The sequence below is a fragment of the Hyperoodon ampullatus genome (assembly GCF_949752795.1).
Source record: "Hyperoodon ampullatus genome assembly, chromosome: 18".
Taxonomy (NCBI): domain Eukaryota; kingdom Metazoa; phylum Chordata; class Mammalia; order Artiodactyla; family Ziphiidae; genus Hyperoodon; species Hyperoodon ampullatus.
This window is the reverse complement of record NC_136931.1, coordinates 25,937,598-25,960,995: the sequence shown is the minus strand read 5'-3', so window position 1 is coordinate 25,960,995 and position 23,398 is coordinate 25,937,598. Positions and strand designations below refer to the sequence as shown.

General features: G+C 35.2%; 1 long non-coding RNA gene across 1 annotated transcript in view; it reads left to right on the top strand.

Moving 5' to 3' along the window:
• Window positions 1-16,077: 16,077 nt before the first annotated feature.
• Window positions 16,078-23,398, top strand: part of LOC307066431 — a 420,904-nt gene continuing 413,583 nt past the window's right edge. The window contains exon 1 of the long non-coding RNA XR_013811376.1: window positions 16,078-16,215. This is a non-coding gene — a long non-coding RNA (uncharacterized lncRNA). The remainder of the gene's footprint in view (window positions 16,216-23,398) is intronic.

Here is a 23,398-nt window from a genome sequence, read left to right as displayed (position 1 = left end):
CATTGAGTTACTTTGGCACCTTTGTCAAAAGTCAATTGGCCATAGAGGTGACATCACCAAAATGGCATTGTAGGAGACCCCAGGCTCCATCCCCACATGAAGATCAATTATGTGACATGATGGAAGTGTAAGCTAACAGTATTGAAAGTTTATCAAATCAGCAAGTTTACACCTTACACTTACACAATGTTATATATAAATTGTATCTCAATTCTTAATACTTTAGATCCAAAGAAGTTTATGTCTACTTTTGGATTTACTACTCGGTTCCATTGATCTGTCTATTCTTAGGCTAATACCACACTGTCTTGCTTACTGTAAATTTATAACTAATCTTGAATGGAAGGTAGTGTAAGTAGTCCACTTTTCTTCTTTTTCAGGATTGTCTTGGCTACTATAAGTGCATCACATTTTTACATGAATTTTAGAATCAGTTTTTAAATTTCTATAGAAATTCTTCTTGGGATTTTGTTAGGAACTGCACTAGCATATTAATAATAGTGTGTCTCCAATCCATTAACATGGTATATCTCACCAATATTTTAAGTCTTTTAAAAATGTCTCCAGTCTTTTGTAGTTTTTTGTATAGCGGTCTTACGCATTTCTGTTAAACCTAATCCTACATGGTTTATGATTTCTGATGCTATTGTAAATGGCATTTTTAGTTTAATTTGTCAATTGTTTATTGTTGCTTTATATAAATGAAACTGATATTTTATTGTTGCCATTATAGCCTGTAGTGTTCATTAATTTACTTATTAGTTCTAGTAGGTACTTGAAGTTTCTTTATTATATCTACAAACATTGTAAAGAACATTTTACATCTTGTCCAACTTCGTACTTTAATGTTTATGCTTTTTCTTTATTTTCCTTGTGTTGTTATTGCATTGGATAGGACATCCAGGACAAGGTTGAATAGCAGTGATTAGACCAGTCTTATCTTACTCCTGATATTAGAGCGAAATCATTACTCTTTCAATATTAAGTGTGCTGTTCCCAGTAGAATTTTCACAGATGTCCTTATCTGGCTGAAGAAGTTCTCCCTCCTCCCCCTCTCAACATTGTTGTTGCTACTTTACTATAAGATATTTTATCATGAATGTGCATTAAATTTTGCCAAATGCTTTTTCTGCATTTATTGACATAATCATATTTTCTCCTTTATCCTGTTAATGTGTTGAATTAAATTGATTGATTTTCAAATGTTACAGGAAACTACCATTCAAGGATAAACCCAACTTGGTCATAACATACTTTTCTTTTTGTATATTGTTGTATTCATCTTGCTAATATATATTTTTTGGCTATGTTGGGTCTTTGTTGCTGCACACAGGCTTTCTCTAGTTGCGGCGAGCAGGGGCTACTCTTCGTTGTGGTGCACAGGCTTCTCATTGCAGTGGCTTCTCTTGTTGTAGAGCATGGGCTCTAGGTGCATGGGCTTCAGTAGTTGCGGCACATGGGCTCAGTAGTTGTGGCTCACAGGCTCTAGAGCACAGGCTCAGTAGTTGTGGTGCACGGGCTTAGTTACTCCACGGCACATGAGATATTCCTGGACCAGGGCTCGAACCCGTGTCCCCTGCATTACCAGGTGGATTCTTAATCACTGCGCTACCAGGGAAGTCTGCTAATATTTTGTTAATTGTGTCTGAGGTTCTTAGCTTGGAGTTTTATTTACTTGTTATGCCCTTGTCTAGTTTTCCTATCAAGGTTGTGCTGACCTCATAAAATCAATTAGAATGAGTTCCCTTCTCCACTGTTTTCTGGGTTTGTTTAAGACTGGCAATATTTCTTCCAATAATGTTTTCAGAATTCAACAGTGAAGCCATCTACACATGAAGATTTCTTCATGGGAAAATTATTAATTTAAAAATTAATTAAAAATTCACTGTCTTTAACAAATGCAGAATTATTTATCTATTTTTTGCATTGGCATTTTATAGGCATCAGATTGTTCACGATTTTAGCTTCAGTATTGATGCGACCTCCTTCTTTTCTGATACTGTCTTTTTGTCTGTTTTTTCCTTAGTCTAGTTATGTGCTTATTAAGGTTGTTTATTTTATTTATTTTTTGGGGAGGGTTATATTTCCATACCAGTAATGATTAATTTGATTGATTTTTCTCTGTTATTTGTCTGTTTCTATTTTCTTTATTTTTCTTTTAATCTTTATTGTTTGCTTTTGTTCTGAGTTAAACTTTAATAGTTAATTCATTTTCACCAGCTTTTTATAGTTAACATTTGAATAACTGATTTCTTTCTTTCTTCTTCTCTAATATAAGCAACTGAAGCTACAGTTTTCCCTCTAAATACTACTCTAGTGGTATCCCATATATTCCTTTTATTCAGTTCTAAATATTTTCTATTGATAATTTTATTAGCTCTTGTTGTCGCCATAAGTTAGTCATAAGTGTTGTTGAATTTCCCAATGTTTTGAGATTTTTCATATTTCTCTTTTTTTTTGGTGCTTAATTTAATTATGTCAGAGTATACACTCTATGGTGGTCAAACCTTTGAAATTTAAACCTTTGAGACTAGTTCTGTGGTTCAAAATACAATCTATCATTTTGAATGCTCTATGTGCCCTTGTAAAATACCTTTTCAGCATTTTTTTGTCCATAGTGTTCTATAAATATCAACTAGGTTCTTAGTTATATTTATATCTTCTATAGCCTTACTGAATTTCTCTCTACTTTTTCTGTCATTCAGTGAGCATGCAGTGGAAGTCTTCTTGATAAACTGCCCTTTATCATTATAAAATACTCTCTTTGTCTTTGATAATAAGACTTTCCTCTTGAGGTCTACTTCATTTGATATTAACATAAACATCCATGCTTTCCCTTGCTTACTATTTCTGTTGCTTTTCTTTGAACTCTCTGTGTCTTTATAAATAAAGGTAATCTCTTGTAAACAGCATTTAGTAGGGTCTTTCATTTTTATCTACTCTGAGAATCTCAGTCTTTTAGTTGGACTTCTATTGAATTTTATTTTTTTTTAATATTTACAGCCCTTTAAAAAATTTTTTTATGTATTTATTTAATCTTCGCTGCTTTGGGTCTTCATTGCTGCACGCGGGCTTTCTCTAGTTGCAGTGAGCGGGGGCTACTCTTCGTTGTGTTGGGAGGGCTTCTCATTGAGGTGGCTGCTTCTCTTGTTGCAGAGCATGGGCTCTACGTGTGCAGGCTTCAGTAGTTGTGGCTCACGGGCTCTAGAGTGCAGGCTCAGTCGTTGTGGTGCATGGGCTTAGTTGCTCTGCGACGTGTGGGATCTTTCCGGACCAGGGCTCGAACCTGTGTCCCCTGCATTGGCAGGCGGATTTTTAACCACTGCACCACCAGGGGAATCCAGATTCAATTTTTATGTAGTGTAATTATTGATATGCTTTGGTTTATGTCTGTCATTATGCAATTTTTAAATTATTTCTGCCCCATCTTTTCTTATTCCATCCTTCTTCTGACTTTTTTTGAATTAACCAAGTACTTATTTGTATTAATCATCATTCTCCTCTATTTTTTTGTAAGTTTTATCTGTTTGTTTTACTTTCAGCTCTCATTCTAAGGATTTTAATATTCAACTCAATGCCTATAGTGTATCTTGATGTGAATTTACCACTTCACATATAATTGTAAGATCTTTCCAATAATAAATATATACTTCAGTTTCCAACCATCTTCCTCTTTGTTTCATTTGTTTTTATTCTACTTCTACATTTTTTATCAATCTCAAATACATTGCTGTAATTTTGCTTTGAACAGTTATCCTTTAAAGAAATTTTTTATAGGAAAAGACCAGTCTTCTGTACTTACACACCTATTTACCAATTTCTTTCTCTTCATTCATTTATGTGGACCTGATGTAGTATCAGACATCACATTCTCTTATCCAGAAAAAACTTGCTTTAATATTTCCTTTAGTGCTAGTCTGCTGGTTTTAAAGGCAGCTCCTATACTGAGAATATCTTTATTTTGCTTATGTTTTAAATGATATTTTCTCTGGACATAGAATTCAAAGGTGAGACTTTTTTTTTGTGGTATGCAGGCCTCTCACTGTTGTGGCCTTTCCTGTTGCGGAGCACAGGCTCCGGATGCACAGGCTCAGAGGCCATGGCTCACGGGCCCATCCGCTCCGTGGCATGTGGGATCTTCCTGGACCGGGGCACGAACCTGTGTCCTCTGCATCGGCAGGCGGACTCTCAACCACTGCGCCACCAGGGAAGCCCGAGACTTTTTATTTTTAGTAATTTAAAGTTATCTAGTTAGCTTCTCCATTGCATTGTTCTGATGAAACTCAACACCCATTCTTATCAATGATCCTGTTTATGTTTTATCTTTCTCCAACTGGGGGTTTTTAAGATTTTCTTTCTCTTTGGTTTTCAGCAATTTAAGCTATAATGTGTTTAGATTTATCTTCTTTATTTATACTGTTCAGGATTTGATTTGCTTCCTAAATCTGTAAGTTAAGATATCTGTCAAATTTGAAGACTTTTTCTTTTCAGATCTTTCTTCACTTCCACTTTGGACTTTGATTGTGTATATCTTTTCAGGTTATATTCATTTTTCCTGTTAAGTCCTTGAACATACTTACATGGCTGCTTTAAATCACTACTCTGCTAATTTCTACAAGAGTGTCATCTCTCAGTCTGTTTCTATTGACTGTTTTCTCTGGGTATGTGTTACAAATTTTTTAATTGACCCAGGTGTATCAGAATCTGGATTTCATTTGTAAGAGCTTTCAGTTCTGTTCTGTCAGTCACTTAATTTACTGCATGATTACATTAACTACACTGAAGCTAGTTTTAGGTTTTGTTAGGAATGTCCTGGAGTAACTCTTACTCTAAGATTGCATCAGCTTTATTTATAAGGAAAGGCTTTTCTGGGATTTTAATTGAATGTCTGGGTTTTCAGTGATCTCTCTTTATATGATTGATGAGAACTCTAATTGTTCCCAGGACTGTTTGACTTCCATAAATTAAGCTGTTCCCTGCCAGGCTGCACAGAGTCTCATCCTGCAAATAGGAAATTAATATTCAGTCAAAGACTCAAGGAAATCACTCTGCAGATATCTGTGTCTCTTCTTCTACCCCACACATTTTTGCTTATTTAACAACCACAAACTCTGATCTCTCTTTCTTCTGCCCAATGAAACTATTTCTCTCTATTTGGCCACTACTCCCCTGTAACAAAATTTTGAAATGCCTCCATACAGATAGAAGCCGAGGTAGATATGAAGCTTACATCATGTATTTTTCCATTCTTTGTGTTGGCTGATGCCTACAAATAGCATAATTTATACTTCATAAATTTTATCCGTTGATACAGTTGTTTGTGGTTGGAGCATATGTAGGCTATCCATAGCTCTTGTCTTAACCAGAACTGGAAATCCGTTTTAATTTTATTTATTTCCCATTATATTTTGTTGAACCAATTCAACATCCCTAAAGTTGTAGCCTTCATTTCGGGAGTCTCCCTTTGTAGAAGCAGAACTAGAGTATTTGGCCAACACGGATAAATTTTTTTATAAGCTTCAGTGACAGCAGGTTTTGAATATTTGTATGGCATGAAAGTACAAAGGATCATTAGACTTCGCAAGATGCGACTTCCTTGTATTGCTAAACGATTTGTCAAGGTTCACAGGGCATGTTTAGTAGGTGAGAAACAGATCTGAGTTGAAATGTTGGAGCTTCAAGACTCACTCTCAGAGCCTTAATCTTCTGGGCTAGATTTAGAGCTGAGGAATAATGGGAAATAGCATGAAGTGAAGTCATTAAAGAATGCCAGTATCATCAGAGGATTTAATTTAAATATATCTCACTTCACACATTTTTTTCTTCTCTCTGAGATGGTTAAAAGAATTAGTTACACTATAACTCTCTGATCACCAGTGAAGAAAAGCTACTGAAGTTTTCCTAGACTCTGTTGCCCAACAGTGTGTTTTTATGGGATATTTTGTTGTTATTGATTTTGTTATTAAATGCACCCACCAACATACATATCAACAAAGATATTTGCAAATGCAGAATCATTCTCTTATTATCAGTGGGTGCAGTGGTAAAAGCAACAAGTTTCTCAGGGCTTTTCATTGTTTTTTGATTCATGTATTTAATATTTTTAAAAATAATAGTAATGAATTAATTATCAATTAAAATAAGAGCTTTTCTTCTAACAACAAAAAATTATCTGATATGACATGCTACAGTTGTAGAATGTTTTCTTGTTCGCCTTGAGAAGTTCTGATTTACATAATGTTTTAGCTATCATACTTTTTTTTTCCTTTTAGATAGAAAATTCCCATGCTGGAGCTCTGAGTGTGTAACATTAAAAGGCTTGCAATTCATTTCTTTCTCTTTTTTAAGTTGCTAACTGTGAAGATATAAGAAACAGACTGACACTAACCACTTCAATGTTTTGCTTAGAAATGGAGCAATCGCTTGTGCACAATGCAGTTCATTCATGTTGGCAAAGGACTGAACTCCTCAGGGATCCAAAGTGGCAACATTTCCCTTTGTACAAGTTTTCACAAACCCTGGACCTGTATTAAAAAACGTTTTTGACACAGTTGCCCTTGAAAAATTCCCATGCCTATTATCAGCCCAATTCTAGCTAGTTCTAATTATCTCATTTAACAATTTGAGGAACATTTTTTCCTCATGAAAAACTGCCAAATTAGAAGGGATGCTGGAGGGCATGGTGACTTGGTTGGCAGAAACCACTTTTGGAATCTTCTGGGTACCTAAAACCAGAATTAATGCTTTTGAGGGTTGAAAAGAACCCTACAGCCTTCTAGGGGGATGGTTGACCCTCCTTGCATGTAACTGTGGAGTTTTGCAAACAGTTTAGCTGAAAATTACTCCACTGTAAACAGACATTTAAATACTGGCAACTTAGTTGACATAAATTAAAGCCTATTAGTAATTTCAAATTAGTAGAGAATTTTCCAGAAGAGGAAAAGAGTGTTGTGTGTTCTTGAAAGGCTCAGAATATTTCTGCTATTAAAAGGTATCTAGGGCTTCCCTGGTGGCGCAAGTGGTTGAGAGTCCACCTGCCGATGCAGGGGACACGGGTTCGTGCCCCGGTCTGGGAGGATCCCACATGCCATGGAGCGGCTGCGCCCGTGAGCCATGGCCGCTGAGCTTGCGCGTCCGGAGCCTGTGCGCCGCAACGGGAGAGGCCACAACAGTGAGAGGCTCGCGTACCGCAAAAAAAAAAAAAAAGGTATCTAACCTGTAACCAAAATAATGATAAACAGCTTATATCCATTAATTCTGAGTCTCACAAATAGCTATTTCATTGAGTTATAGTATCTCCATTCTATACATGAAACAAAGAGCTTCTTGTAGATTTCTGGTAATTTAACTTTTGTATTAATTCAGGTTCACAGTGGTAGAGGGAGGTTACAGGTACAAATATTTTGAGATAGCATTTCAATGTGCATTGCTATTAATAAATTCAGAAACTCTCGGAGTATGAATTACGAATTTCAACAGTTATTGACAAATTATATAAATTGGAAGAAAACTGTATTGTATATAAAATGAGGAATATGGAAAATAGAATCAAATTAAAAAATTGTGAGATTAACATATGTATTGTGAGATTAACATATATATTGTCAATGTAACATTGACGATATAAGTAGACTCATAACCAAAGCAGAGACTATGTTTCAAAAGGATTTAATTAATTTGCAAAAGTGTGACCTTATAGTCACTGAACTTGCTTTGAGTTCTTAAACCAAAGGGAAAAAAATAAAACATTTAACTTTAAAAGAGATTTGATGGCATATGATGTGCATGGGTGATGAATTGAAATCTTCTGTCTCTTTTTATTCATTCTTCATTTTCTGTGAGTAGACAAGGTTTGCTAACAGAACTAGCCCAGTAGACACACATAATAACAAGAGATTATTCTTATAGGAGCAGTTCAGATTAACTTGCAAATCAAAGGGAATTGTTAACACTAGCAAAATGAAATCAGATTTACTTACTTAAGCAAAGTTTCTGGAGCTCTGTGTTTATGTCACTGAATAGGTAAAGGCTAACTTATTATACAATGAGAGAATGACAAAATTTAGAGGGAAAAAAGTCTATCTTACCACGCCATGGAAATGGAATTTCAAAAACAAAAAAAAAGGATAAAATTGAAAATATAGCTGACTTATTTGGCATTTTTTACATAAATTACATTGTTGCCTAAACATAGGCATTTATTTTGATTTAGCCAGAATATTTTATCTATTTGCCCTATATTTCTCCCATGTCCCAATATTTGCTGGGTAGAATTTTATGTATCTGATTGCTTATGTTATAAAGACGCCTTTAAAAATGTTACTTTTAATGCCCTTCTTGAGATATATTTTGCATGCCATACAATTTGCTAATTTAAATTGTACAAGTTGATGATCTTCAGTATGTTCACAACTGTGTGACTGCCATCAAAATCAATTTTAGAACATTTCATTACCCCAAAAAGAAACCCTATCATATCCAAGGCATCATATCTAAGATGGTGTCATATCTTAGCAGTAATTACCTAATGTAAAGTCATAAAGATTTACTCCTATGGTTTTTTCTAAAAGTTTTATAATTTTCCTCTTATTTCCATGTACCCTTTAGCAGTTCACTTCCTATTTCCCTCTAACCCACCCAGCGCTAGGCAAGTACTAATCTACTATCTGTCTCTGTAGAATTGCCTGTTCTGCACAGTTCACGTAAGTGGAATCATATACTTTTGGTTCTTTTGTGACTGGATTCTTTTTACTTGGCATAATGTCTTCAAAGTCCATCCATGTTGTGGAATGTATCGGCATTCCATTTGTTTTTATAGCAGAATAATATTCCATTGGATAGATAATAGACAGATAGAAAGAATAAAACACATTTTGTGTATCCATTCACCATTTGCTGGACTTTTATGTTTCCACTTTTTGGCTATTATGAATAATGCTGCTAAGAATATTCATGTACAAGTTTTTGTTGGACATAGGTTTTCATTTTGAGGGATATATACTTAGAAGTGGAATTGCTGGGTCACATAGGAACTCTAGGTTTAACATTTTGAGGAACTGACAGGATGTTTTCCATAATAGCTATACTATTTTAGAATCTCAGCAAAAATGTTTCAGTGTTCCAATCTCTCCACATCCTCATCAACACATTGCTTTTTGGATTGTAGTCATCCTAGTAGGTGTGGAGTGGTAGTTCATTGTGATGTTGATTTGCATTCCTGAATAACTACTTTAATTGTCATGTGTATATCTCTACCTTGGAGAAATGTCTATTCAGATTCTCTGCCCATTTTTCGTTGGGTTATGTGTCTTTTTATTTTCCATTTGTACCAGGTTTCGTGTTTTTTTAATTTAAATATATAATCTGGGCACCATTCCTTCATCATTTATAAGATTTGCAGATATTTTCTTCCACACTGTATCTTGTCCATTCACTTTCTTCATTGTGTCCTTTACTGCACAGTTTCAAATTTTGATGAAACAATTTATTTTTTCTTTTGTCACTTGAGCTTTTGGTATATATGAAACTTTCCTAATCCAAGGACATGAAGAATTATGCTTATGTTTTCTTCTACAGTTTCATAGTTTTAGCTGTTACATTTAAGTCTCTGCTTCCTTTTGAGCTTTTTTTTGTATCTGGTGTGCAGAAGGGGTCCAATTTCATTCCTTTGCATGTAGATATTCAGTTGTCCCAGCACCATTTGTTGAAAAGACAAACTTACTCCCATTGAATTGTCTGGGCACCCTTGTCAAAAATCAACTGACACTAAATGTGAGACAATTTGGGGGCTCTCAACTATATTCTATGTACCTATATGTCTATTCTCATGCCAGTACACACTGTAAGTACTGTAATAAGTTACTTTAGCTTTGTAATAAGTTTTGAAATAGGGAAGTGTGTGTCACCCAACTTTGTTTTTCTGTCTTAAGATTGTTTTGACTATTCTGGGTCCCTTGTATTTCCACATGAATTTTAGAATCAGCTTTTCAATTTCCTTTTTTTTAAAACGCAGGTGCAATTTAGGTATGGATTAGTATGAATTGTAAATTAATATGAGGAGTATTGCCATATTAACAGTATCAAATCTTCAAATCTGTAATCATGGGGCATCTTTCCATTTATTTAGATTTTCTTTTTTTTTTTTTTTTCCAAAACAGAAAAAATTGTGTTTAATCTCTTCTCTCAGAGTTAACCACCACTAATATTTTGGTGTTTGTCCTAAGATAACATGTGAAAAAATGCATATTTTCAAGTAAATGTAAACACACATACACACTTACGATAACATTTACCAATTTCCCTCAGAGATAACTTGGAATAAAAGAAAGCTGTATGTTATATACACTACTATGTATGAAATACATAACCAATGAGAACCTACTGTTTAGCACAGGGAATTCTACTCAGTGCTCTGTGATGACCTAAATGGGAAGGAAATCTAAAAAAGAGTGGATATATGTATATGTATAACTGATTCACTTTGCGGCACAGCAGAAACTAACACAATGTTATAAAGCATCTATACTACAATAAAAATTAATTTATTTTAAAAAAGAAAGATATACGTGTTTAGATCACATTGATAAAAAAGGTGATTGTTAAGGTAAAAAGAAAATAAATGTTATTTTTGAAAACACATTTTAAGGAAGAGAATATCTCTAAAATCAAAAAAAGGTAATAGTCAAAATAATATTCCATCAAATGATATTCACTGGATGAAAATTTTATTTTCTTACAAAATTTTTGACACACATACTATGCATCAAGTGAAAGAACATTCAGTGCTCTCTCTATATCTTATTAGCATTGACTTTTTACATAAGATCATTTCTTAAAATTTTAGATCAGTTTTGAATTTTACTTTATTTTTTTATACAGCAGTTTCTAATTAGTTATCTATTCTATACATATTAGCGTATGTATGTCAATCCCAAACTCCCAATTCATCCCACCACCACCACCACCCCATAACCCCTGCTTTCCCCCCTTGGTGTCCATACATTTATTCTCTACATCTGTGTCTCTATTTCTGCCTTGCAAACCGGTTCATCGGTACCATTTTTCTAGATTCCACATATATGCGTTAATATTCGATATTTGTTCTTTTCTTTCTGACTTATTTCACTTGGCATGACAGTCTCTAGGTCCATTCACCTCTCTACAAATGACCCAATTTAGTTACTTTTTATGGCTGAGTAATATTCCATTGTATATATGTGCCACATCTTTTTTATCCATTCATCTGTTGATGGACACTTAGGTTGCTTCCATGTCCTGGCTATTGTAAATAGTGCTGCAATGAACATTGGGGTGCATGTGCCTTTTTGAATTATGGTTTTCTCTGGGTATATGCCCAGTAGTGGGATTATGGGGTCATATGGTAATTCTATTTTTAGTTTTTTAAGGAACCTCCTTACTGTTCTCCATAGTGGGTGTATCAATTTACGTTCCCACCAACAGTACAAGAGGGTTCCCTTTTCTCCACACCCTCTCCAACATTTATTGTTTGTAGATTTTTTGATGGTGGCCATTCTGACTGCTGTGAGGTGATACCTCATTGTAGTTTTGATTTGCATTTCTCTAATGATTAGTGATGTTGAGCATTCTTTCATGTGTTTGTTGGCAATCTGTATGTCTTCCTTGGAGAAATGTCTATTTAGGTCTTCTGCCATTTTTTGATTGGGTTGTTTGCTTTTTTGATATTGAGCTACATGAGCTGCTTTTAAATTTTGGAGATTAATCCTTTGTCAGTTGCTTCATTTGCAAATATTTTCTCCCATTCTGAGGGTTGTCTTGTTTATGGTTTCCTTTGCTGTGCAAAAGCTTTTAAGTTTTATTAAGTCCCATTTATTTTTGTTTTTATTTCCCTTTCTCTAAGAGGTGGGTCAGAAAGGATCCTGCTGTGATTTATCTCATAGAGTGTTCTGCCTATGTTTTCTTCTAAGAGTTTGATAGTGTCTGGCCTTACATTTAGGTCTTTAATCCATTTTGAGTTTATTTTTGTGTATGGTGTTAGGGAGTGTTCTAATTTCATTCTTTTACATGTAGCTGTCCAGTTTTCCCAGCACCACTTATTGAAGAGACTGTCTTTTCTCTACTGTATATCCTTGCCTCCTTTGTCATAGATTAGTTGACCATAGGTGCATGGGTTTTTCTTTGGGCTTTCTATCTGGTTCCACTGATCTATATTTCTGTTTTTGTGCCAGTACCATATCGTCTTGATTACTGCATCTTTGTGGTATAGTGTGAAGTCAGGGAGCCTGATTCCTCCAGCTCCGTTTATCGTTCTCAAGATTGCTTTGGCTATTTGGGTTCTTTTGTGTCTCCATACAAATTTTAAGATTTTTTTGTTATAGTTCTGTAAAAAATGCTATTGGTAATTTGATAGGAATTGCATTGAATCTGTAGATTGCTTTGGGTAGTATAGTCATTTTCACAATATTGATTCTTCCAATCCAAGAATATGGTATATCTCTCCATCTGTTTGTGTCATCTTTGATTTCTTTCATCAGTGTCTTATACTTTTCTGAGTACAGGTCTTTTACCTCCTTAGGTAGATTTATTCCTAGGTATTCTGTTCTTTTTGTTGCAATGGTGAATGAAATTGTTTTCTTAATATCTCTTTCTGATCTTTCATTGTTAATGTATAGAAATGCAAGAGATTTCTGTGCATTAATTTTATATCCTGCAGCTTTACCAAATTCTTTGATTAGCTCTAGTAGTTTTCTGGTGGCATCTTCAGAATTCTCTATGTATAGTATCATGTCATCTGCAAACAGTGATAGTCTTACTTCTTCTTTTCCAATTTCTATTCCTTTTATTTCTTTTTCTTCTCTGATTGCTGTGGTTAGGACTTCCAAAACTATGTTGAATAATAGTGGCGCGAGTGGACATCCCTGTCTTGTTTCTGATCTGAGAGGAAATGCTTTCAGTTTTCATGGTTGAGAATTATATTTGCTGTGGGTTTTGCATATATGGCCTTTATTATGTTGAGGTAGGTTCCTTCTATGCCCATTTTCTCTAGAGTTTTTATCATAAGTGGGTGTTGAATTTTGTCAAAAGCTTTTTCTTCATCTATTGAGATGATCATATGGTTTTTATTCTTCAGTTTGTTAATATGGCGTATCACATTGATTGATTTGCATATATTGAAGAATCCTTGCATCCCTGGGATAAATCCCACTTGATCATGGCGTATGATCCTTTTAATGTGTTGTTGGATTCTGTTTGCTAGTATTTTGTTGAGGATTTTTGCATCTATATTCATCAGTGATATTGGTCTGTAATTTTCTTTTTTTAAAGTATCTTTGTCTGGTTTTGGTAACAGGGTGATGGTGGCCTCGTAGAATGAGTTTAGGAGTGTTCCTTCCTCTGCAGTTTTTTGGAAGATTTTGAGAAGGATGGGCATTAGCTCTTCTCTGAATGTTTGATAGAATTCATCAGTGAAGCCATCTGGTCATGGACTTTTTTTTGTTGGAAGATTTTTAATCACAGTTTCAATTTCATTACTTGTGAATGGTCTGTTCATATTTTCTATTTCGTCCTGGTTCAGTCTTGGAAGGTTATACCTTTCTAAATATTTGTCCATTTTTCCAGGTTGTCCATTTTATTGAAACAGAGTTGCTTGCAATAGTCTCTTATGATGCCTTGTATTTCTGTGGTGTCCATTGTAACTTCTCCTTTTTCATTTCTAATTTTATTGATTTGAGTCCTCTCCCTCTTTTTTGTGATGAGTCTGGCTAAAGATTTATCAGTTTTATCTTTTCAAAGAACCAGCTTGCAGTTTTATTGGTCATTGCTCTTGTTTTCCTTGTTTCTATTTCATTTATTTCTGATCTGATCTTTATGATTTCTTTCCTTCTGCTAACTTCGGGGTTTTTTTGTTCTTCTAATTGCTTTAGGTGTAAGGTTTGGTTGTTTATTTGAGATTTTTACTGTTTCTTGAGGTAGGATTGTATTGCTATAAACTTCCCTCTTAGAATGGCTTTTGCTGCATCCCAAGGGTTTTAGATTGTCATCTTTTCATTGTCATTTGTCTCTAGGTATTTTTTGATTTTCTCTTTGATTTCTTCAGTGATCTCTTTGTTATTCAGTAATGTTTAGCCTCCATGTGTTTGTGTTTTTTATGTTTTCTTCCCTGTTAACGGGTTTCTAATCTCATAGTGTTGTGCTCGGAAAAGATGCTTGATATCATTTCAGTTTTCTTAAATTTACCAAGGCTTGATATGTGACACAAGATGTGATCTATCCTGGAGAATGTTCCATGTACACTTGAGAAGTGTAATCTACCTTTTTTTGATGGAATGTCCAACAAATGTCAATTAAATTTATCTGTTCTGTTGTGTCATTTAAAGCTTGTGTTTCCTTATTAATTTTGTGTCTCAATGATCTGTCCATTGGTGTGAGTTGTTAAAGTCCCCCACTATTATTGTGTAACTGTTGATTTCCTCTTTTAGAGCTGTTAGCATTTGCCTTATGTATTGAGGTGCTCCTATGTTGGGTGCATATATATTTATAATTGTTATATCTTCTTCTTGGATTGATCCCTTGATCATTATGTAGTGTCCTTCCTTGTCTCTTGTAACATTCTTTATTTTAAGGTCTATTTCATCTGATATGAGTATTGCTACTCCAGCTTTCTTTTGATTTCCATTTGCATGGAATATCTTTTCCCATCTCCTCAATTTCAGTCTGTATGTGTCCCTAGGTCTGAAGTGGGTCTCTTGTAGACAGCATATATATGGGTCTTGTTTTTGTATTCATTCAGCATGCCTGTGTCTTTTGGTTGGACCATTTAATCCATTCACATTTAAGGTAATTATCGATATGTATATTCCTATTACCATTTTCTTAATTGTTTTGGGTTTGTTTTTGTAGGTCCTTTTCTTTTCTTGTGTTTCCCACCTAGAGAAGTTCCTTTAGCATTTGTTGTAGAGCTGGTTTGGTGGTGCTGAATTCTCTTAGCTTTTGCTTGTCTGTAAAGCTTTTGATTTCTCTGTCAAATCTGAATGAGATCCTTGCTGGGTAGAGTAATCTTGTTGTAGACTCTTCCCTTTTTTCACTTTAAATATATCGTGCCACTCCCTTCTGGCTTGTAGAGTTTCTGCTGAGAAATCAGCTATGAACTTTATGGGAGTTCCCTTTTATGTTATTTGTTGTTTTTCCCTTGTTGCTTTTAATAATTTTTCTTTGTCTTTAATTTTTGTTAGTTTGATAACTGTGTGTCTCAGTGTGTTTCTCCTTAGGTTTATCCTGCCTGGGACTCTCTCTGCTTCCTGGACTTGGGTGGCTATTTCCTTTCCCATGTTAGGGAAGTTTTCAACTATAATCTCTTCAAATATTTTCTTGGGTCTGTTCTCTCTCTCTTCTCCTTCTGGGACCCCTATAATGTGAACATTGGTGTGTTTATGTTGTCCCAGAGGTCTCTTAGGTTGTCTTCATATCTCTTCATTCCTCTTTTTTTATTCTGTTCTGCAGCAGGGATTTCCAGGATTCTGTCTTCCAGGTCACTTATCTGTTCTTTGCCTGTTATTCTGCTATTGATTCCTTCTAGTGTATTTTTCATTTCAGTTATTGTATTGTTCATCTCTTTTTGTTTGTTCTTTAATTCTTCTAGGTCTTTGTTAAACATTTCTTGCATCTTCTTGATTTTGGCCTCCATTCTTTTTCTGAGGTCCTGGATCATCTTCACTCTCAGTGTTATGAATTCTTTTTCTGGAAGGTTGCCTATCTCCACTTAATTTACTTCTTTTTCTGGATTTTTATCCTGTTCCTTCATCTGGTACATAGTCCTCTGCCTTTTCATTACGTCTGTCTTTCTGTGAATGTGGTTTTCGTTCCACAGGCTGCAGGATTGTAATTCTTGCTTCTCCTGTCTGCCCTCTGGTGGATGAGACTGTCTAAGAGGCTTGTGCAAGCTTCCTGATGGGAGGGACTGGTGGTGGGTAGAGCTGGGTGTTGGTCTGCTGGCAGAGCTCAGTAAAATTTTAATCTGCTTGTCTGCTGATGGGTGGGGCTGAGTTCCCTTCCTGCTGGTTGTTTGGCCTGAGGTGATCTGGCACTGGAGCCTACAGGCTCTTTGGTGTGGCTAATGGCAGACTCCGTGAAGGCTTATGCCAAGGAGTACTTCCCAGAACTTCTGCTGCCTGTGTCCTTGTCCCCGTGGTCAGCCACAGCCACCTCCTGCCTCTGCAGGAGACCCTCCAACACTAGCAGGTAGGTCTGAGCAGGTAGGTCTGGTTTAATCTCCTATGGGGTTACTGCTCCTTCCCCCTGGCTCCTGATATGCTTACTACTTTCTGTGTGTCCTCCAAGAGTGGAGTCTCTGTTTTCCCCTGTCCCTTCGAAGTTTGATTTGAAGGCAATCAAATCCTGCTAGCCTTCGAAGTCTGATTCTCTGGGAATTCCTCCTCCTGTTGCCGGACCCCCAGGTTGGGAAGCCTGACATGGGACTCAGAACCTTCACTCCAGTGGGTGGACTTCTGTAGTATAATTGTTGTCCAGTTTGTGAGTCACCCACCGAGCAGTTATGGGATTTTATTTTATTATGATTGTGTCCGTCCTACCATCTCATTGCTGCTTCTCCTTTGTCTTTGGATGTGGGGTATCTTTTTGGTGAATTCCAGTGTCTTCCTGTCGATGGTTGTTCAGCAGTTAGATATCTGCTTTGTTTTGTTTTAAAGTTTAAGCTAAACTATCTTTGCAATTTTCCTGTAAATCTAAAACTATTCTAAATGTAAGTTTATTTTAATAATATTTGTCAAAATTTTTCATTTTATACATGATAAAACTAAGTGCAGGGAAGTGAACAGAATTGTTACATAGTTAGAGAGTTAATAGATGTCATGGAATACTTTCGATTTCTTCACATTACACTGCACATTTACCTCTAACTTCAGCCAGACAAGGTGGTTTCCCTGGGTTTCCTTCAATTTTAATCTTTGGGGAGGAAAATTAACTCCTTGCTACTTAAAGAAATAATGACTGTTAAAACTCTGTAAAAGCAACCAGAATAAGATCATTTTGCAGGATCCTAAAACAAGTAATCAGTTCAGTTTATAAGACAGTCTCTATTAAAAACAGGCACATGTGAATAAAAAATTCTAGTGCCATAATTGTTAAATATGTATTTATTCAACAAACAACAAGAATACCCAGCTTTGTGTGAGACGAAAAGGAGGTTAGGGCACTCTTCCTACCTTTGAAGAAATAACATTTGCACACAAAAAAGAAAGACTCTTTGTTGATGTGCATCAAATCAGTCTGAGAATGAGAAATCTTTTTGCTTCCTTAAAATTCATAGTCATCAGGTAGAGTTGAAGACCTCAGGTTAGTCAGGAGATATTATAAAGAATAAGAATCGAATTTTTTTTTTCTGAAAGAAATTCAAATAGCACTTGAAAATTGGATAGATTACAGAAAAAAATAAGCCAAAAGAACTGTTAGTTGGTTAAAGTTATACACATACAGCCAAATATGAATAACCTTTATATTTGATTGATGGAATACAATTGTGCATTTAAAATTTGCTCAGTTTTGATGTCTTGAAGGGAAAATATATTTGCATATAATAATGTTTCAGCTATCACTATAAAATAAATTGTTAAAATAATTCTAACACATTTTATTTGAAAAGCACACATGTAAAATAGGCATATATTTAATGCATTGTAAAGGGTGTAAAATTTAATCTACATTTTTTTTTTTTTTACTGTCTCACCACTTTCCTTCACTTCATCCTGACTCTTTGACCCTTCTCTGGAGTTAATCTCTGTTTATACAGTCATCCCTTGGTATTGAGGGGGTTTGGTTCCAGGACCACCTGTGGATACTGAAATCCATGGATGCTCAAGTCCCTTATATAAAATAGCGTGGTATTTGCATATAACCTATTCTCATCCTTTCTTGTACTTTAAACCATCTGTAGATTACTTATCATAATTAATACAATGTAAATCCCATGTATATGGTTTAAATACAATGTAAATGCTATGTAAAAATTGCCTGAGTGTGGCAACTTCAATTTTTGCTTTTGGAAACTTTTTGGTGATTTTTTTTTTTTTTTAATATTTTCAATCTCTGGTTGGTTGAATCCCCAGATGTAGAACACTTATATACGGAGGGCTGGCAATAGTTTTACTTTAGATTTCTTACAAGACTTTATTCTAAACTGTCTTGATTCTATATAGCTGAATGCATATTGGTTTCCTTATATGAACCAACTTAAAAAAAGATAACTGAACACTATGTGTCTGAATTAGGACAAATCATCTTTAAATGTCAATTACTATATCTGAACTAATTGATAATATATTTGCATTTATATCATGGCAGCATATTTTTCTGATTTCTTCCTCTGATGATTATAAGTCAATTAACATCTTTTTTATTTTTTACATTGATACATGAAGACACTGATACATCAATTTTTAAAACCAGCTTATTATTTTTCAGAATTCTTTATAGAAAAAAATAATTATATGACCAGATTCCTTGACATAATTTCTTTTCCTGAACTTAGCTTACAGACTAGGAAGTACTTATTTATATTAGATATCAACCACCAAAACAGGGGAGAGATGGGCACACATTACTGTGAAACTGACTCAGAATTGAATTATTCGATGGATTGTTGAAGTCTTCACAACAGTTTATGTAGAATATAAGAATACTGTTTTCCACATTGGTCTGTACAACATAAGGCCAGAATACTCTTGTCTAATTTTTCCACATCTCTTTTAAATGCAAATATTTAGATAAACAAGAATGTTTAGAATTATTTGATTGTAAAATCAAAGATTATGGAAATAAAAACTATTCAATTACCAATAAGAAAGTACTAAGCAAGTGCTTAGAATATTGTACTAGACTAGAAAAAAATACTGTCATGTTTCAAATTGGGCCTCCTGGTGAGTTTTATAACATCAAAATGGGTCCCAGGATCCTGACATTATTTTTCTTTTCTCTATTTCTGTTTCTCACAGTGGTAAAAAACCAATGGGGGAGGCCAAAACATTGCAAAGTATCCCATATTTCAGGATTTCCATATCAAATTACTAAATACAAATAGTTCCCAGAAACCTTTACTAATGAATCTAATAACAAACTTAAAACAAGTTCTGAAGCATATCATTGCATACAGTTTTTCTTTTTTAAAAAATTCTAGGTTTTCTGTTTGGCTGAAGGCTTCCCTAAGACCTCATTAGAGCCTCGCTGATTTTAACCATGGGAAAGACTGTGGAATAGGAGTAAACCATGGCTCTCCAGCTGTGTTTTTGTAACTCAGATATTTACAGGTGAGGAAATGGAGTCCCAGAAAGCTTAAGTGAATTGCTGAAGTTCACCTAGAGAGGCAGATTTGACTGAGTGGCTGACAGGGTCTTGGTGCTCTGGCCAGGTGTCAGCCCTGTGCCTCTGAGGTAGGAGAGCCGAGTTCAGGACATCAGTCCCTCAGAGACCTCGCAGCTCCACATAATATCAAATGGCGAAAGCTCTCGCAGAGATCTCCATCTCAGTGCTAAGACCCAGCTCCACTCAACCGGCCAGCTACAGTGCTGGACACCCTATGCCAAACAACTAACAAGACAGGAACACAACCCCACCCATTAGCAGACAGGCTGCATAAAATCATAATAAGGTCACAGACACCCCAAAATACACCAGTGGATGCAGTCCTGCCCACCAGAAAGACAAGATCCAGCCTCATCCACCAGAACACAGGCACTAGTCCCCTCCACCAGGATGCCTACACAACCTACTGAACCAACCTTACCCACTGGGGGCAGACACCAAAAACAATGGGAACTACGAACCTTCAGCCTGTGAAAAGGAAACCCCAAAAACAGTAAGTTAAGCAAAATGAGAAGACAGAGAAACACACAGCAGATGAAGAAGCAAGGTAAAAACCCACCAGACCAAACAAATGAAGAAATAGGTAGTCTACCTGGAAAAGAATTAAGAGTAATGATAGTGAGGATGATCCAAAATCTTGGAAATAGAATGGAGAAAATACGAGAAACGTTGGACCTAGAAGAACTAAAGAGCAAACAAACAATGATGAGCAGCACAATAAATGAAATTAAAAATTCTCTAGAAGGAATCATTAGCAAAATAAATGAGGCAGAAGAACAGATAAGTGACCTGGAAGATAAAATAGTGGAAATAACTATTGCAGAGCAGAATAAAGACTAAAGAATGAGAAGAACTGAGGACAGTTTCAGAGACATCTGGGACAACATTAAATGCACCAACATTCGAATTATAGTGGTCCCAGAAGAAGAAGAGAAAAAGAAAGGGTCTGAGAAAATATTTGAAGCGATTATAGTTGAAAACTTCCCTAATATGGGAAAGGAAATAGTCAAGCAAGTCCAGGAAGTGCAGAGAGTCCAATACAGGATAAATCCAATGAGAAACACACCAAGACACATATTAAACTATCAAAAATTATATACAAAGAAAAAATATTAAAAACAGCAAGGGAAAAGCAACAAATAACATACAAGGGAATCCCCATAAGTTTCACAGCTGATCATTCAGCATAAACTCTGCAAGCCAGAAGAGAGTGGCAAGACATATTTAAAGTGATGAAAGGGAAAAACCTACAACCAAGATTACTCTACCCAGCAAGGATCTCATTCAGATTCGACAGAGAAATTAAAATATTTACAGACGAGCAAAAGCTAAGAGAATTCAGCACCAGCAAGCCAACTTTACAAAAAATGCTAAACGAACTTCTCTAGGCAGGAAACATAAGAGAAGGAAAAGACCTACAATAACAAACCCAAAACAATTAAGAAGATGGTAATACGAACATACATATTGATAATTACCTTAAATGTAAATGGATTAAATGCTTCCACCAAAAGACACAGACTGGCTGAATGGATACAAAAACAAGACCCATATATATGCTGTCTACAAGAGACCCACTTCAGACCTAGGGACACATACAGACTAAAATTGAGGAGATGGGAAAAGATATTCCATGCAAATGGAAATCAAAAGAAAGCTAGAGTAGCAATTCTCATATCAGACAAAATATACTTTAAAATAAAGAATGTTACAAGATACAAAGGAGGACACTACATAATGATCAAGGGATCAATCCAAGAAGAAGATATAACAATTGTAAATATTTATGCACCCAACGTAGGAGCACCTCAATACATAAGGCAAATGCTAACAGCCATAAAAGGGGCAATCGACAGTAACACAATCATAGTAGGGGACTTTAACACCCCACTTTCACCAATGGACAGATCATCCAAAATGAAAATAAATAAGAAACACAAGCTTTAAATGATACATTAAACAATATGAACTTATTGATATTTATAGGACATTCCATCCAAAAACAACCGAATATACTTTCTTCTCAAGTGCTTATGGAAAATCCTCCAGGATAGATCATATCTTGGGTCAAGAATCAAGGTTTGGTAAATTTAAGAAAACTGAAATCGTATCAAGTATCTTTTCCAACCACAATGCTATGAGACTAGATATCAATAACAGGAAAAAAAATATGTAAAAATACAAACACATGGAGGCTAAACAGTACACTACTTAATAACCAAGAGATCACTGAAAAAATAGAAGAGGAAATCAAAAAATACCTAGAAACAAATGACAAAGAAAACATAACGACCCAAAACCTATGGGATCCAGGAAATGCAGTTCTAAGAGGGAAGTTTATAACAATACTATCCTACCTCAAGAAAAAAGAAACATCTCAAAAAACAACCAAACCTTACACCTAAAGCATTTAGAGAAAGAAGAACAAAAAACACCCCAAAGTTAGCAGAAGGAAAAAAATCATAAAGATCAGATCAGAAAGAAATGAAAATAAAATGAAGGAAATGATACCAAAGATCAGTAAAACTAAAGGCTGGTTCTTTGAGAAGATAAACAAAATTGATAAACCACTAGTGAGACTCATCAAGGAAAAATGAGAGAAGACTCAAATCAATATAATTAGAAATGAAAAAGGAGAAGTAACAACTGACACTACAGAAATACAAAGGATTATGAGAGATTACTACAAGAAACTCTGTGCCAATAAAATGGACAGCCTGGAAGAAATGGACAAATTCTTAGAAAAGCACAACCTCTCGAGATTGAACCAGGAAGAAATAGAAAATATGAACAGACCAATCACAAACACTGAAATTGAAACTCTGATTAAAAATCTTCCAACAAACAAAAGCCCAGGACCAGATGGATTCACAGGAGATTTCTGTCAAACATTTAGAGATGAGCTAACACATATCCTTCTCAAACTCTTCCACAGTATAGCAGAGGGAATAACACTCCCAAACTCATTCTATGAGGCCACCCTCACCCTGATACCATAACCAGACAAAGATGTCACAAAGAAAACTACAGGCTGATATCACTGATGAACATAGATGCAAAAATCCTCAACAAAATACTAGCAAACAGAATCCAACAGCACATTATAAGGATCATACACTTTGATCAAGTGGGGTTTATCCCAGGAATGCAGGGATTCTTCAGTATACGCAAATCAATCAATGTGATACAACATATTAACAAATAGAAGGAGAGAAACCATGTGATCATCTCAATAGATGCAGAAAAAGCTTTTGACAAAATTCTACACCCATTTATGATAAAAACCCTCTAGAAAGTAGACATAGAGGGAACTTACCTGAACATAATAAAGTCCATATATGACAAACCCACAGCCAATGTCTTTGTCAATGGTGAAAAACTGAAACCACTTCCTCTAAGATCAGGAACAAGACAAGGTTGTCCAATCTCACCACTATTATTCAACATAGTTTTGGAAGTTTTAGCCACAGCAGTCAGAGAAAAGAAATAAATAAAAGGAATCCAAATCAGAAAAGAAGTAAAGCCGTCACTGTTTGCAGATAATGTGATATTATACATAGAGAATCCTAAAGATGCTACCAGAAAACTACTAGAGCTAATCAATGAATTTGGTAAAGTAGCAGGATACAAAATTAATGCACAGAGAGCTCTTGCATTCCTATACAATAATTATGAAAAATCTGAAATAGGAATTAAGGAATCACTCCCATTTACCATTGCAACAAAAAGAATAAAATACCTAGGAATAAACCTACCTAAGGAGACAAAAGACCTGTATGCAGAAAACTATGACACTAATGAAAGAAATTAAAGATGACACAAACAGATGGAGAGATATCCCATGTTCTTGGATTGGAAGCATCAACATTGTGAAAAAGACTAAACTACCCAAAGCAATCTACAGATTCAGTGTAATCCCTATCAAACTACCAATGGCATTTTTCACAGAACTAGAACAAAAAATTTCACAATTTGTATGGAAACACAAAAGACCCTGAATAGCCAAAGCAATCTTGAGAAAGAAGAATGGAGCTGGAGGAATCAGGCT